The sequence below is a fragment of the Plecotus auritus genome (genome assembly GCF_963455305.1).
Source record: "Plecotus auritus genome assembly, chromosome: 8".
NCBI lineage: Eukaryota > Metazoa > Chordata > Mammalia > Chiroptera > Vespertilionidae > Plecotus > Plecotus auritus.
The window spans coordinates 174,159,486-174,173,258 of record NC_137782.1 but is presented as its reverse complement, the minus strand read 5'-3'; the positions used below and the strand labels follow the sequence as shown (position 1 = coordinate 174,173,258).

At 57.0% G+C, this 13,773-nt stretch overlaps 1 protein-coding gene across 11 annotated transcripts in view; it reads right to left on the bottom strand.

Annotated features, from left to right (window-relative positions):
- The window catches only part of KIDINS220 (kinase D interacting substrate 220), a 59,488-nt gene extending 58,480 nt beyond the window's left edge, over window positions 1–1,008 (bottom strand). For 8 of the 11 annotated variants that reach the window (XM_080684422.1, XM_080684428.1, XM_080684430.1 and 5 more), the window contains exon 1: window positions 866–1,008. The gene's annotated coding sequence lies outside the window, so the exon portion shown is untranslated. The remainder of the gene's footprint in view (window positions 1–865) is intronic. The other 3 variants (XM_080684425.1, XM_080684427.1, XM_080684424.1) reach the window with 2 other exon arrangements.
- Between the last annotated feature and the right edge of the window lie 12,765 nt (window positions 1,009–13,773).

The window sequence follows — 13,773 nt, the reverse complement described above, 5'->3', positions numbered from 1 at the left end:
CGCCCAGGCCGTGGTATTTTGTGGAAGAGCCACACTCAAGGGGCCAAAGAGCCGCAGTTTGCCGACCACTGTTTTAGACCAAATGCCCAGCGCGTTGGAGATGACCGGGTCGGCGCTGGTAACGCCGGTGAACAAAGAACACACCTGGCCGCAGCGCTGCTCAGCCCTCGGCTCGGCCCCGGGCGCCCGGCGGCGCTTTAGAAACAGATCCAGGCGTCCGACCCCCAACGTGGAGGTGGGAGCACGGACAAAGGGACCCGGACGCGCCGGGGGCCGAGGGGCGAGGCCTGGGCCACACCCGGCGGCCGGCGGCAAGGGGATCGCAGGGCCGGGCAGGGCAGGGCCGGGCAGCAGCCGGGAGCCAGCGCCCCTGGCGGCCGCAGGGAGGGCTGCAGGCGCCCGGGAGGCTGGGCGGCGGTTCGGCGGGCCGGGGTGACGGCGGCCACCGGCAGGAACACACACCTCGTCCCTAGAAATAAGCCGCGCCCGCGCCGGACTCGACGGCCCGGAGGCGCTGGCAAGCGGCTCCTCACAGCCTGGCCCGGCTCCCCTCCAGCCTCCTCTCCCCCCGCCCCGGCCCCACCCCTCCGCCCTGCACCCACCCCGGCGTCCCCGCTGCAGCCACACGAATCTGGAGGCGCGCGCAGAGGCCCCGCCAGGCCCCGCTCCGCACCCGGGAAGTCACCGGCTCCCCCGCCCCGTCCCGTCCCAAGGCGCCCGTCGGCCCGGAGAGACGCGCCTGAGACCGCGAGTCCCAGACCTGCCTGCGCTGCAGACGCGCGTTCTCGCGGGCCCCGACCCCGGGCTCCCGGCCGCGCCCTCCCGCCCGCACCCCCGAGGCCGCCCGCCCGCCCGCCTCACTGACCGTGTCGCCGCCCCGCCGAACAGCTCCGGGGGAAGGCAGCCCTGCCGCGGCGCGGTTAGCACACGGGAGACGGAGAGAGCGCGGCTCGCAGCGCGGCGCCCTCCACACGCCCGGCGGCCATTTTCCTCTGTCTCCGCGAACTGACAGGTCACGTGGCCACGGGAGGGCGGGGCCGCGGGTGGCCACGCCCCAGGGGGCGGGCCGAGTCCGAGGTCGAGGCGGTGGCAGGTGCGTGCGCGTGAGCCAGTGGCTGGGCCTGGGCGTGTCCTGGCCCCGCCGCCCTGGCACCCTTCCTGCAGCCTCGGAATGGCTGTGTTTGGACAATGCCGGGGCCACATTCTCTCCACTGTCAATGCCTTTCTTCTTGCCAGGGCTAATTTACCATTTTTTTAAAAATATATTTTATTGATTTTTTACAGAGAGGAAGGGAGAGGGATAGAGAGCTAGAAACATCGATCAGCTGCCTCCTGCACACCTCCCAGTGGGGATGTGCCCGCAACCAAGGTACATGCCCTTGACCGGAATCGAACCCGGGACCCTTCAGTCCACAGGCCGATGCTCTATCCACTGAGCCAAACCGGTTTCGGCTAATTTACCATTTTTTTAAAATATTTTTAATTGATTTCAGAGAGGAAGGGAGAGGGACAGAGATAGAAACATCAGTGATGAGAGCAGCCCCGTACTGGGGAATCCAACAAGGACCTCCTGGTTCATAGGTCGGCACTCAACCACTGAGCCACCCTGGCCGGGCGCTATGGTTATCTTATAACTCAGCATCACACTCAAAGCTTATGCAGAGCCCTAACCCGCAATGGTAACTTCGCAAAATACTGCAAAGGCAGGCCAGCTCCAACCGCTTCCTCGGAATCCAGAAGCGAGGTCTCTGCCTTCCCCCAACGCAGGTGGGAGCCCCACTCCTGGTCCTGAGAGCCCACCGGCTCCCCCTCTCCCTCACTCCCCCCTCCGCAGCTCCCCAGGTCTGGCTCCCACCCCATCTCTGCAAAGGGGACCTCTGACTTGCCCCATCTGCAGGGCTGTGCTCCCATCCATTCTTTTCCTGAGTGCTGTGCCCTCACCTGGCACACCTGCCAGTCAATGCTTCTCTCTCATCATTGATGTTTCTCTCTCCCCTCCCGCGCCCCGCTCACTTCCTTTCCGAAATCCTCTCTCATCGTTGATGTTTCTCTCTTTCTCCCTCTCCCTTCCTCCCCGAAATCCATAAAAACGTGTATTTTTTTAAAGGTTACGTTTAGGAAGTTGTATCTGTTTTGATAATGAAGAGTTCCTAACTCATGCCGAATGCTGACTATTCCTTCCATACGTTTGGACGCTGAGGCCGCTGTCACGCAGTGATGGAAACGCTTTCTCCTGGGCTCTGTCTCAGGTGCGTCTCCCTCCACCGGCGGTGGTCTGCCTGTGGTTTGCGCAGCCCGCCTACGTTTTCCCGGCGAACGCATCCTGAGGGTGTCTCACTTCAGCAGAGCCACTGATGTCACCTCGCGAGTGTGGCTCTGCTGCTTGCCACGCGGTGGTGGAAGGGAAACTATGAGCTACCCTCCCAGTCCTCACCACGCTGCCATCAAGACGGCCATTTTATTTTATTTTATTAAATATATCTTATTGATATTTTACAGAGAGGAAGGGAGAGGGATAGAGAGTTAGAAACATCGATGAGAGAGAAACATCGATCAGCTGCCTCCTGCACATCCCACACTGGGGATGTGCCCGCAACCAAGGCACATGCCCTTGACCGGAATCGAACCTGGGACCCTTGAGTCTGCAGGCCGACGCTCTATTCACTGAGCCAAACCAGTTAGGGCAAGACGGCCATTTTAATCGCCCACTCACCTCTTCCAACAGCACCAGCACGGGGCGGGTGGGGGTGGTGGTGGTGACGTCAGCAGTCCAGTCTTTTTATATGGATGGGTTCCATTTCATTGCCTGTAAATTTCCCATAGAAACCTTAAGATGATTTGAACACTATTTTGCTTTAAAAATGTTTTCCCTCTGATTAGAAAAGGCAAACGTGTTCATTATAAAGTACACATGTAAAGTACCTGGGAAATTCAGAAATGTTGGAAGAAGCGGTATCTCTCTCTTGATCTCACCCATCAGAGTCCCCTGGCTTCTTAAACAGAGACTTGAAACAAAAATTTTATTAACCAGCCTGGCTGGTGTGGCCCAGGCATTGAGCATCGGCCTGTGAACCAGGAAGTCGTGGTTGGATTCCTAGTCAGGGCACGTGCCCGGGTTGTGGGCTCGATCCCTGGTGCGGGATGTACAGCCAGGAGGTCAATGATTCTCTCTCATCATTGATGTTTCTCTCTCTCTCCCTCTCCCCTCCTCTCTGAAATCAATAAAAATATATTTAAAAATTTTATTAACCAAAGTCCTTATTGAAGGAGGGTGGGCGGGGGGGGGGAGGTTTCCAGGATGCTCCTGACACGTCCTTTGCTTTAGTTGGTGATACTTGTCCCTGTCACTTCTCGCCATGCCTTTGCCAGTCTCGCGTCTGCCCCGTGTGATCGGCGTGTTCCTTCTACATACAACACACGTAGAGGGACGCCTCCTTGTCCCGGGATGGCGGCGGAAGAGGAGTACACGGCAGCACAGAGAACCGACGGGAGGGGCACCAGGGGGAGAAAATGTGAAACCCTGTGTTCCGGGGGGCCTGGGTGGAGAGGGAGAAGCAGAGAGGGCTGGGAGAGAGTTACAAGGGAGGGATGTCACATCAGTTTATAGGAAAAGGGCTTCGGGTTAGTATCAGGGGTGGGCAAACTTTTTGACTCGAGGGCCACAGTGGGCTCTTAAACTGCACCGGAGGGCCGGAACCAAAGCATGGATGGAGTGTTTGTGTGAACTAATATAAATTCAAAGTAAAGGAGCGGAGGGGAGAGCAAGAGAACCGGATAGAACAGCCGGATCCGGCCCGCGGGCCGTAGTTTGCCCACGGCTGGAGTTGGTCGCACGCTCGGCGGCAGTCACGCCAGGCCGCCAGGAGGGAGACGCCTTTGGTGTTGCCAAAGCGCAACGCCGCTGGGCACACAGAACACCCACGCACGCCAAGGCTCGCAGGCCAGTCCTCCGGAATCACATGTCAGGAGCACAGGATCGTTGATGCAAAACCCCCTAGTTCTTCCTTCTGAGTCAGTGTCTCCCGAGCAAGTGACTCGGAAAGTCATGCGCTGGTCACGGGCGGCTTCCTTCTGCTGGCTGTATGTTCCTCAGTCCGTGGTCTGCTTTGCTGTCATGCTCGATGAACGTTAAGAACATTTTTTTAAAATATATTCTATTGATTTTTTTTACACACAGGAAGGGAGAGGGAGAGTTAGAAACATCAATGAGAGAGAAACATCCATCAGCTGCCTCCTGCACACCCCCTGTTGGGGATGTGCCCGCAACCAAGGTACATGCCTTTACCAGAATCGAACCTGGGACCCTTCAGTCCGCAGGCTGACGCTCTATCCACTGAGCCAAACCGGTGAGGGCCGTGAAGAACATTCTAATTAATTATCTGTCGATGGCCTTCCTACGCCCCTGGAAGAAGATCCCATTCGGGAAAACACCGGTCCCAGCAGGAAGGAAGAGGCGGGAGAGGACAGTTTGCCAGATGCCGGGGAAAGACCCTCAACAGCAGAGTGGGCGGCACAGCCAGGTGCTGCCCAGATCCGGGGAGGGAAGCCCGGCCAGCCCACCAGCAGGCAGCACGGGGGCCACAGACGGCCCTGCAGAGGCCCCGGGGGTTGGGGATGGGCAAGGCAGCAGAGGGACTGTGCTGGCTGCTTTTTCACAAGCGCCTCTGTCCATGCGGAGGGCGGGTTCTAGGTGGGTTTCTGTTACTTGTTAATCTTTATATTTTTAATTGATTTCAGAGAGGAAGGGAGAGGGAGAGACAGAAACACCAATGATGAGAATCATGGATCGGCTGCCTCCTGCACGCCCCCTGCTGGGGATCAAGCCCACACCCTGGGCCTGTGCCCTGACAGGGAATTGAACCGTGACCGCCCGGTTCATAGGTCAACGCTCAACCCCTGAGAAACACTGGCCGGGGTCTTTTTTTCTTTTTTTTTTTCTTTTTTTGATGGAGAGTCTGGGCCCGGAGGCAATGTACATATGACACTCTTCTTGAGGCTAAGGACCCATGCATTAAAAAGTGTGCAGGGCCCTGACCGGTGTGGCTCAGTGGATAGAGCGTCAGTCTGTGGACTGAAGGGTCCCAGGTTCAATTCCAGTCAAGGGCATGTACCTTGGTTGCGGGCACATCCCCAGCAGGAGGTGTGCAGGAGGCGGCTGATCAATGTTTCTCTCTCATCGATGTTTCTAACTCTCTCTCCTTCTCCCTTCCTCTCTGTAAAAAATCAATAAAAATAAAAAAAAAAGTGTGCAGTGCCCTAGCCGGTGTTGCTCAGTGGATAGAGCGTCGGCCTGCAGACTGAAGGGTCCCAGGTTCGATTCTGGTCAAGGGCATGTACCTTGGTTGCGAGCACATCACCAGTAGGAGGTGTGCAGGAGGCAGCTGATCGATGTTTCTCTCTCCTCGATGTTTCTAACTCTCTATCCCTCTTCCTTCCTCTCTGTAAAAAATCAATAAAATATATAAAAAAAAAGTGTGCAGTGCCCAACAGGAAACCAACTTGCTGAGGGAAGGGTGCCCCTGGCCACGGGAGGGCCGTGGCACCGGGTGTCGGGCAGCTGGCTTCCCCGGCGATGGCTTTGAACAGCCGGCACCTTACGCTCTGGTCTTGGGCCTCTTTAAGGCTGTTCTCAGGCTCGCCCTGCCGAAAGGGATGGGGACCAGCACCTGTCCCCCCCCCCCCCCACCGCGCCCGGGCACAGCGGGACGGCGCTGCCCTTGCACTGGCAAAGCTCACGGCTCCTTGGACGGGCCCCAGCAGAAGACTCCAGCGCACAACAGAGAAAATGGGACAAGGAAGAGACACGGCGTCATGGGACAGAAAGGATTTTATGAGTGAAGAGGAGTGCAGTGTCTCTGTGACACGAAAAACCCGAGCTGCCACCGGCTCTAGGGACAAATGGAAGCCACAGGGCCCCCTGGCTGCAACCACCTAGAGAAGCCGTAGGAGACGGGACACGATATTTACCTCCAAACCCGCAGAGCCGAGTTCCAAAGAGCAAACCCACCTAAAGGAAAGCTTACCCAAAGCAGGTAAGACTGACAGTCATTGCTTCCGGGGTGGGGTAGGGTGGGGCCTTGAGTGCAACGTTCCTTTTATGAAAAAAATGGGGGGGGGGAGAGCAAATGTCGCACCTGACACGGCAGAGCAAACGCACCTTCGGTCCGAGCAGTGGGCATGAGTGTCTGTTACGTTACATTGCTCTGTCCTAACAACACGCTGGGAACAGTTCAGCCTTAATATTTTTGAAATTGGCTAGCCGAAACCGGTGTGGCTCAGTGGATAGAGTGTCGGCCTGCGGACTGAAGGGTCCCGGGTTCGATTCCGGTCAAGGGCATGTACCTTGGTGGCGGGCACATCCCCAGTAGGGGGTGTGCAGGAGGCAGCTGATCGATGTTTCTCTCTCATCGATGTTTCTAGCTCTCTATCCCTCTCCCTTCCTCTCTGTAAAATATCAATAAAATATATTTTTAAAAAAATTAAAAAATAAAAATTGGCTAAACTCAGCCCAGCTGGTGTGACTCAGTGGTTGAGCCTTGACTAAGGAACCAGGAGGTCACGGTTCGATTCCCGGTCAGGGCACATGCCCCTGTTGTGTGCTCACTCCCCAGTAGGGGGCGTGCAGGAGGCAGGCAATCCATGATTCTTTCTCATCATTGATGTTTCTCTCTCTCTCTCTCTCTCTCCCTCTCCCTTTTTTTTAATTGGCTAAACTAAATTTCTTCCTATTATTCCTTTTTCTGATCAGGGGGAGATAGGTTGTTCTTAAATAGATAGTTGGCGCATGGATCTAAGCTTGCGTAACCTGGTTATTTTTGTTCTGTGTAGAGCGCTCTAACGTCCTTGGCATGCTTTCCTCTCCTCCTCTAATCAGCGCCTCCCGAATGTCTTTCTCAGCCCACGCACTTCCTCCCAGGCCCACGCCAACTCCTGTGCGGAGTCCCCGCCTTGCCGGGTCCCGGCCCCTGCTCCATGCTTCCAGGCAGCGCCTACGGCGTGACCCGCACTCTCTCTTACGAGCTCCTGGAAGGCGGGGCGGAGACTTCGTCTTTCGTGCCCAGCACAGGGTAGGCACTCACTAAGCCACTGCGGAACGAGTAACGGAAAGAAAAAACCCAAGGAAATACGTTACAACGCTCACCCGTATCGAACGGGAGGCAGGCCATCGGCGGGCCTTCCAGGGCCTTCCGTCCTGGTCCTGCGGAGCCCAGTTGGCCTCAGCTGCCTCGTTGCAGAGTCAGCACCCGGGAGGGCGGCGCTGGCGCAGCTCTGGGCGCGGGCCGCACTCCTCTGGGCCGCAGCCCCATCTTGGCACGGCCCTGACTCTCCACACGGGTCATTTAAACCTGCCTCCGCAGGCCAAGGCCTTCCAGAGAGAAAGCACCCAGACCGGACTTACCTGTATGCGTGACACCTGCACCGGACCGCCCCGACCTGGGCACGTTTTCCACGTGGCATCTTTGGGCGACAGTAACCTAACACATAGCTGTCCCCGCCAGCGCCCGACGCTCATGCCGGGGCCCCCTCGGTTTGTTTGACGGCACAGAACGCCCGTGGGACGCCCGGCACTCTGTTCTCAAAGGCGAACCCCACACGGGTGGGCGCCGGGGGAGGGCCCAGCGCCGGGGGAGGGCCATCGGGACTGGACAGCCAGCCCCTTCTCTTCTCTGTGACCCCAGGCACACCCTCTCCAGTTGTACATGGGAGAACACGAGGTCCTATCGGCTAATGTAAGATGGTTTGCGTTGTCATCCGAAGTGTTGGCGGTGGGGTGAGTGTCATTAAACAGTTTGTAAGCAGCCCTAACCGGTTTGGCTCAGTGGATAGAGCGTCAGCCTGCGGACTGAAGGGTCCCAGGTTCGATTCCACTCAGGGGCATGTACCTTGGTTGCGGGCACATCCCCAGTGGGGGGGTGTGCAGGAGGCAGCTGATCAATGTTTCTCTCTCATCGATGTTTCTGACTCTCTCTCCCTCTCCCTTCCTCTCTGTAAAAAATCAATAAAATATATTTTAAAACATAAATAAATAAAAAATAAACAAATAGTTTGTAAGCAGTGGAAGGGTCAGTGCCTCCTTTGGATACGATCCTCACGGTGAGGAAGCTGCCGTCGAAGGGCCCCCGCCTCTCACGACGGGCCTGGTGTTCAGCCCTGCGCACGGAACTGAAAGCCCCTGAAACCGCGCACACACACACGCACAGACACGCACACACGCACAGACACGCACAGACACGTTTAAACTACTGTTTAATCCGTTTCAAAGACACACACATTAAAAAGGAACATTCACGTGTAAGTTACAAACATGGCTGAGACCCAGCAAGAAGCCACCGGGGCAGCTCTGAAGACACAGACCCCAAAGGAGCGGTTACAGAATCGCCACGTGACGGGGGATCCGACCCAGCGGCCGCCTCCCCTTCCCGCACGACCAGAGCTACTGACGGAGCGGTGGGACAGGAACACCGCTTTAAAAACACGTTCTGGAATCGGCAAGACAGAACGCACAGAGCACCACGCCCTAGAGCAGCCGTGGGCAAACTACGGCCCGCGGGCCGGATCCGGCTGTTCTATCCGGTTCTCTGCTCTCCCCTCCGCTCCTTTACTTTGAATTTATATTAGTTCACACAAACACTCCATCCATGCTTTTGTTCCGGCCCTCCGGTCCAGTTTAAGAACCCACTGTGGCCCTCGAGTCAAAAAGTTTGCCCACCCCTGCCCTAGTCTCACGCAGGGAAGGCACCGCAGCCCCGCCTAGCCCGGCCGCGGGCGCGGGAGCCTCCTGTCCGGGGAGCAAGGGTCAAGGTCAAGCACTCCTGGCGAAGGTCAAGTCGGCTTGGGAAGGCAGGAAGGAAGTCACACATCTCCCTCTGTTCCACCGGAACCGCGTTCACGCTCCTTCCCCGTGCTTGTGTCTGTCCCTCTGGCTCGGAGAGGCGGGCGCACCCGGGGGGGCGGGGGGGGGCAGGTGGAGAAGCCTCGTGTGGGTCACGTCCCTGTCGGATGCCGGATCCCTTTGTCCCCGTCACCGAATGCACGTCGCTGACAAGTCCGTATACACAGAACCAGAAGCACAGAAAATGGGGACAGAGGCGGATGGCAAAGGTCTGTGGGACTCTGTACGTGTGTGTGTGTGTGTGTGTGTGTGTGTGTGTGTGTGTGTGTGTCTTTTCACGGGAGGGACCACAAGGACCATCAACACATCAGTTCCTCAAAGAAGCGAGCCCAGAATAGAGACGGCGGACAGGTCACGGGGCCTCCAGCGAAGGCAGCCGTGGCTTTTTCCGTTCCCAGCACCTTCCGGGGGCGCCTCGGGGAGCCGTGAGTCACCCTGCTGCCGCCACTCTGCAGCTTGCGGTCTTTCATTACATTCCCTTTTCTTCCCGCAGCAGCGGCAGCATCTGATCAGACACGCGGGGAGGGGGGGGCGGGCGTCACCCCGGCAGCTCCAGACGGTGGTTTTGTCTGTGTCCTCTCTCTCACCGGTATTTATAGCACAGGCTCGGGGCGTGTTTGCTTTGCTCCTTCGCTTGGTCAAAGGGGCACGCAAAGAAGGCCGTGCTAGCGAGCAGGACAGACCAGTCCGCGTGAGCCCGCGTCTCAGGCTCTGTGTTAGCAAGTCTGCCCAGTGCCTGGCCGAGCACGCCTCAGCTCTTCGCGGGGGGCTGCGTGACCGGAAAGCCCGTGAGAACCAGCAGCATTTTAAAGCAGGCGGAAGCATTGCCAAGGAGCCCAGCCCCCTCACTGGAACCGCTGCATCCTCCTGACGGAGCCTCGCTCCCAGGGCAGCCTCCTCGCGGACGGGAGGGGCGTGCCCACCGACGCCAACAGGGACATTGCACGGGACGTCCCTTCCCTAACGAGAGCGACTACGGGTAGACGGAGTGCAGGCGCTGCGGACAAACGCGGGGGGGCACCCCCTGCACCAGCCGTGGGCAAACTGCAGCCCGCGGGCCGGATCCGGCCCGTTCGGCTCTTCTATCCGGCCCGCGGAGCCGAAAGAGCGGAGGGTTCTCTTGCTCTCCCCTCCGCTCCTTTACTTTGAATTTATATTAGTTCACACAAACACTCCATCCATGCTTTTGTTCCGGCCCTCCGGTCCAGTTTAAGAGCGCATTGTGGCCCTCGAGTCAAAAAGTTTGCCCATCCCTGGCCTACACCCTCAGCGTTCAAATCCACCTCGGAGTGGGGCTTCTTCTATTCAATGCAAATCCTTCCCTTCAGCATCAGGGCCCTGTGTGGACGCAACCCCTATTTCGAGGCAAGGCTGCAGAGCGCAGACCCCCCCCCCTCCAGCACCTCGGCTCAGGGGGCAGCCGGCCAGCCGTGGGGTCATGCGCAGTCGCGTCAGGCACAGAGGGCGGGGAAGGTCCCATTGCACAGTGACGTTGACGTCCTTTCTCCCCTTCGGATGGGCTGGCCGTGGCTGGTGACACCCCACAACATACTGCTTTACACCCAGCGCTCTGGACAAAGCTGACAGCAACGGCAGGCACCGTTTGGAACCCAGAATTCCCTCCCGTGACGGTTTTCTCCCAGTTAAAATGCGTTAACTCCTCAAACCAGTTAACCAACAGTTTGTAGTAACAAAGAAACACACACCCAAGTACACATATCCAGAGTTGTTCACGAATATTCCAAAATTTAAATAGGAAGAATGTATGTCCTAAGTGCAAGCCAGCCCTCGAATTAAAAGTATGGATCTTGTAATTATTTTATTTTTTTAAAATATATTTTATTGATTTGTTACAGAGAGGAAGGAAGAGGGATAGAGAGTTAGAAACATCGATGGGAGAGAAACATCGATCAGCTGCCTCCCGCACACCCCCCACTGGGGATGTGCCCGCAACCAAGGTACATGCCCTTGACTGGAATCGAACCCGGGACCCTCCAGTCCGCAGGCCGACGCTCTATCCACTGAGCCAAACCGGTCAGGGCAATCTTGCAATTATTTTAATGGCAAAAAAAAAAAAAAAAAATCCTAACTTCTCCGTCGTTTAAAATAAGGCAGAACCCAAATTACATGTTTTCAATATCGTTGAATGAAACGGTATCTGAGGAGCTGCAGAGTGGCAAACCCAGCAAAGTGGGTGATGTGCATAAAACAGTTTTAGCATCTCTCTGCAACGGCACAAACAGAGACAAACACGCCGACAGCCGAGGCAGCGGGAGGGAAGTGTGCTCTGCCCGCGAGACTGTCCCATCGGAAGGGCTCCCTGCCGGGCTGGCTCGGTGAAATCGGCGTGCGCCCTGCTGGAACGCCGAGCGGCTTTCCTCCGCTGCCCCTGGCCGCCGGGGAGCAGGGCTTCGAGCGCCCGTCATCGGGGCATGACCACGAGGCGACGCGGGCCGGGAGCTGCCCCTGGGCGTGGCCGACGGGTCCGCTGGGGCCACCGTTCTTACACGCACACTGGCCGCAGCCTTAGGTCGGCCTCTGGGATGGAGCCGCTCTGGTCTCGAGCAGGTGACTCGTCCGAGCCACGGGCTCATTCCCACTGAGCCTCGGAAGGCCCAGGTCTCCCAAGACCATCGGTGGGAGCCACCTTTGTTTCCAGAACCATCCTTCTCACTGCAAATTCTTCTCAAAATTCTTCGCATCTGGGGGAACCCTTATGTGACAGCCACACGTGGCGGGCATCAGTAATAACAACGCTTCCCCCCACCCTGCCAACCGAGGTGTGGTGGCGGCCAGGTGGGGGCTGCGCGGGATGGACACCACATAAACCTCTACTCTGCGGGACATTTTATTTATTTTTTTTAAAAAATATATTTTATTGATTTTTTACAGAGAGGAAGAGAGAGGGATAGAGAGTTAGAAACATCGATGAGAGAGAAACATCGATCAGCGGCCTCCTGCACACTCCCTACTGGGGATGTGCCCGCAACCAAGGTACATGCCCTTGACCGGAATCGAACCTGGGACCCTTCAGTCCGCAGGCCGACGCTCTATCCACTGAGCCAAACTGGTTAGGGCTCTGCGGGACATTTTAGAAGTGAAATGGATTTCCCCGACTACCCCACGTCCCAATGAAAATGCTCATGTTAACCACCGAGAAGAAGCCGCTCGTAAAGCGGAGACACATCCAGTGAAGATAACTAACTGTCCCCAGAAAATGAGAGAGAGGAGAATTACGTTTGCTCATTTTCCCCTGAGAAGCATAATAACCAACCAAAAGTAGAGCCTAGCCGGTGTGGCTCAGTGGATAGAGCGTCGGCCGGCGGACTGAAAGGTCCCAGGTTCGATTCCGGTCAAGGGCATGTACCTTGGTTGCGGGCACATCCCCAGTGGGGGGTGTGCAGGAGGCAGCTGATGGATGTTTCTCTCTCTTCGATGTTTCTACCTCTCTATCCCTCTCCCTTCCTTTCTGTAAAAAATCAATAAAATATGTTAAAAAAAAAAAAAAAAGTAGAAATACAACATTGAGGATCCCCTCTGGAGTGGTCTCACGTCACCGGGAAGGTGGAGAAATCACGTACACGTGCACCGAGTCCGAGTCTGTGATTCCTAAGGACGCCGGCCCCGTGCCGCGGAGGCCCCCACGCCCCCGGCGGGCTCACTGCCGTGGAAACGCCGGCTCCGGCTCCTCTCCTGGCGGGAGCGGGGCTGCTCCCTACATACTCCCCGGGACACTGCGCCGCACGGAGCACAGGGAGGTCCTCCTGGGAGAGGAAGGTCCCCGGGGGAGTCAGAATTATTTCTCCCGTGCTAGCTTCTAGATTACATATCTGTGATTATAATTTCTCCAAAATTAACTCCAGTCCATTCGATGGGAAAAGAAAAGAATAAACACGTGGCCCCAAAGTGGGAGAAAAGCTACCCAATACGCCATTTCATAGCAAAGAACAACGCGTGGACCTGGGGCGGGGGGGTGGGGGTGGGAATCCATCTGCTTCTCTCCAAAGGAACGGGCCATCCATCCATCCCCTGGCTTCCATGGGGGTGGCGCTCTGATCACCCTCAGGGCGCAGGAGTGACAGGGCTCCAGGCCCCCCGCTGGGGAAGAAAAGAGAATCCGGCAGCAGGAACACACGGGGATTGCCGGTGCTGGCTGGGCGGGCTGGACAAACGGGGCTCTGTCTCAGGGCATGCCTACACTTGTCTTTTAGACCCTCAACTTGTTTACTTTTTCGTCACAGACACCGGGTTCCCGGCAGCAGGCCTGACCCCACGGAGAGGTTTGGGGGCAGGTCCTTCCCCTGGTGATTCTCGTCTCTCCTCTCCCCCTGCACAGCCGGCTCCATGCCGAGCAGCGGGAAACAGAGAATTCCCTCCGCCACCTGCTCTTCCCTGGGCGGTACCCGGGCGGGGCTCGCCTCACCAGGTGGGAGAAGGTACCTCCGGAAAAACGGACACGTGGCGTGCAAACGCGTGCTCTTTCTGACGTTCTGGAAAGAGACCGTGGCGTTGTTGCTGACGAAGACCTCAGCGGTCCCAAGTGCATTTTTCTGTCTTCTTCAAGGGAAATATTTTGTCGTGGAAGCCACAGGGTTACTCTGTTCTTAACTTCATTTGAAAAGTTACTAATGATGAAAGTAAAATGAGAGAGACTCGCCATAGATAACTTGCATTTCATTAAATAATTGAAGGAAAAAAAAAAAGAAGAAATTCCACAAGAGATGGGTCAGAGGTGCCGTGTGAGGGCCCTGCCTGCCCGCCCGGTGCCCAGCCCTGGTGTGGGGTCCACGGCTGAGGCCCTGAGCCGGGCTGACGCCTTGTCCCTCCCTCCCCTTTCGAATCACAAGGCTGGGGGTTCGGGGAGAGACTCGGGGCCCAGG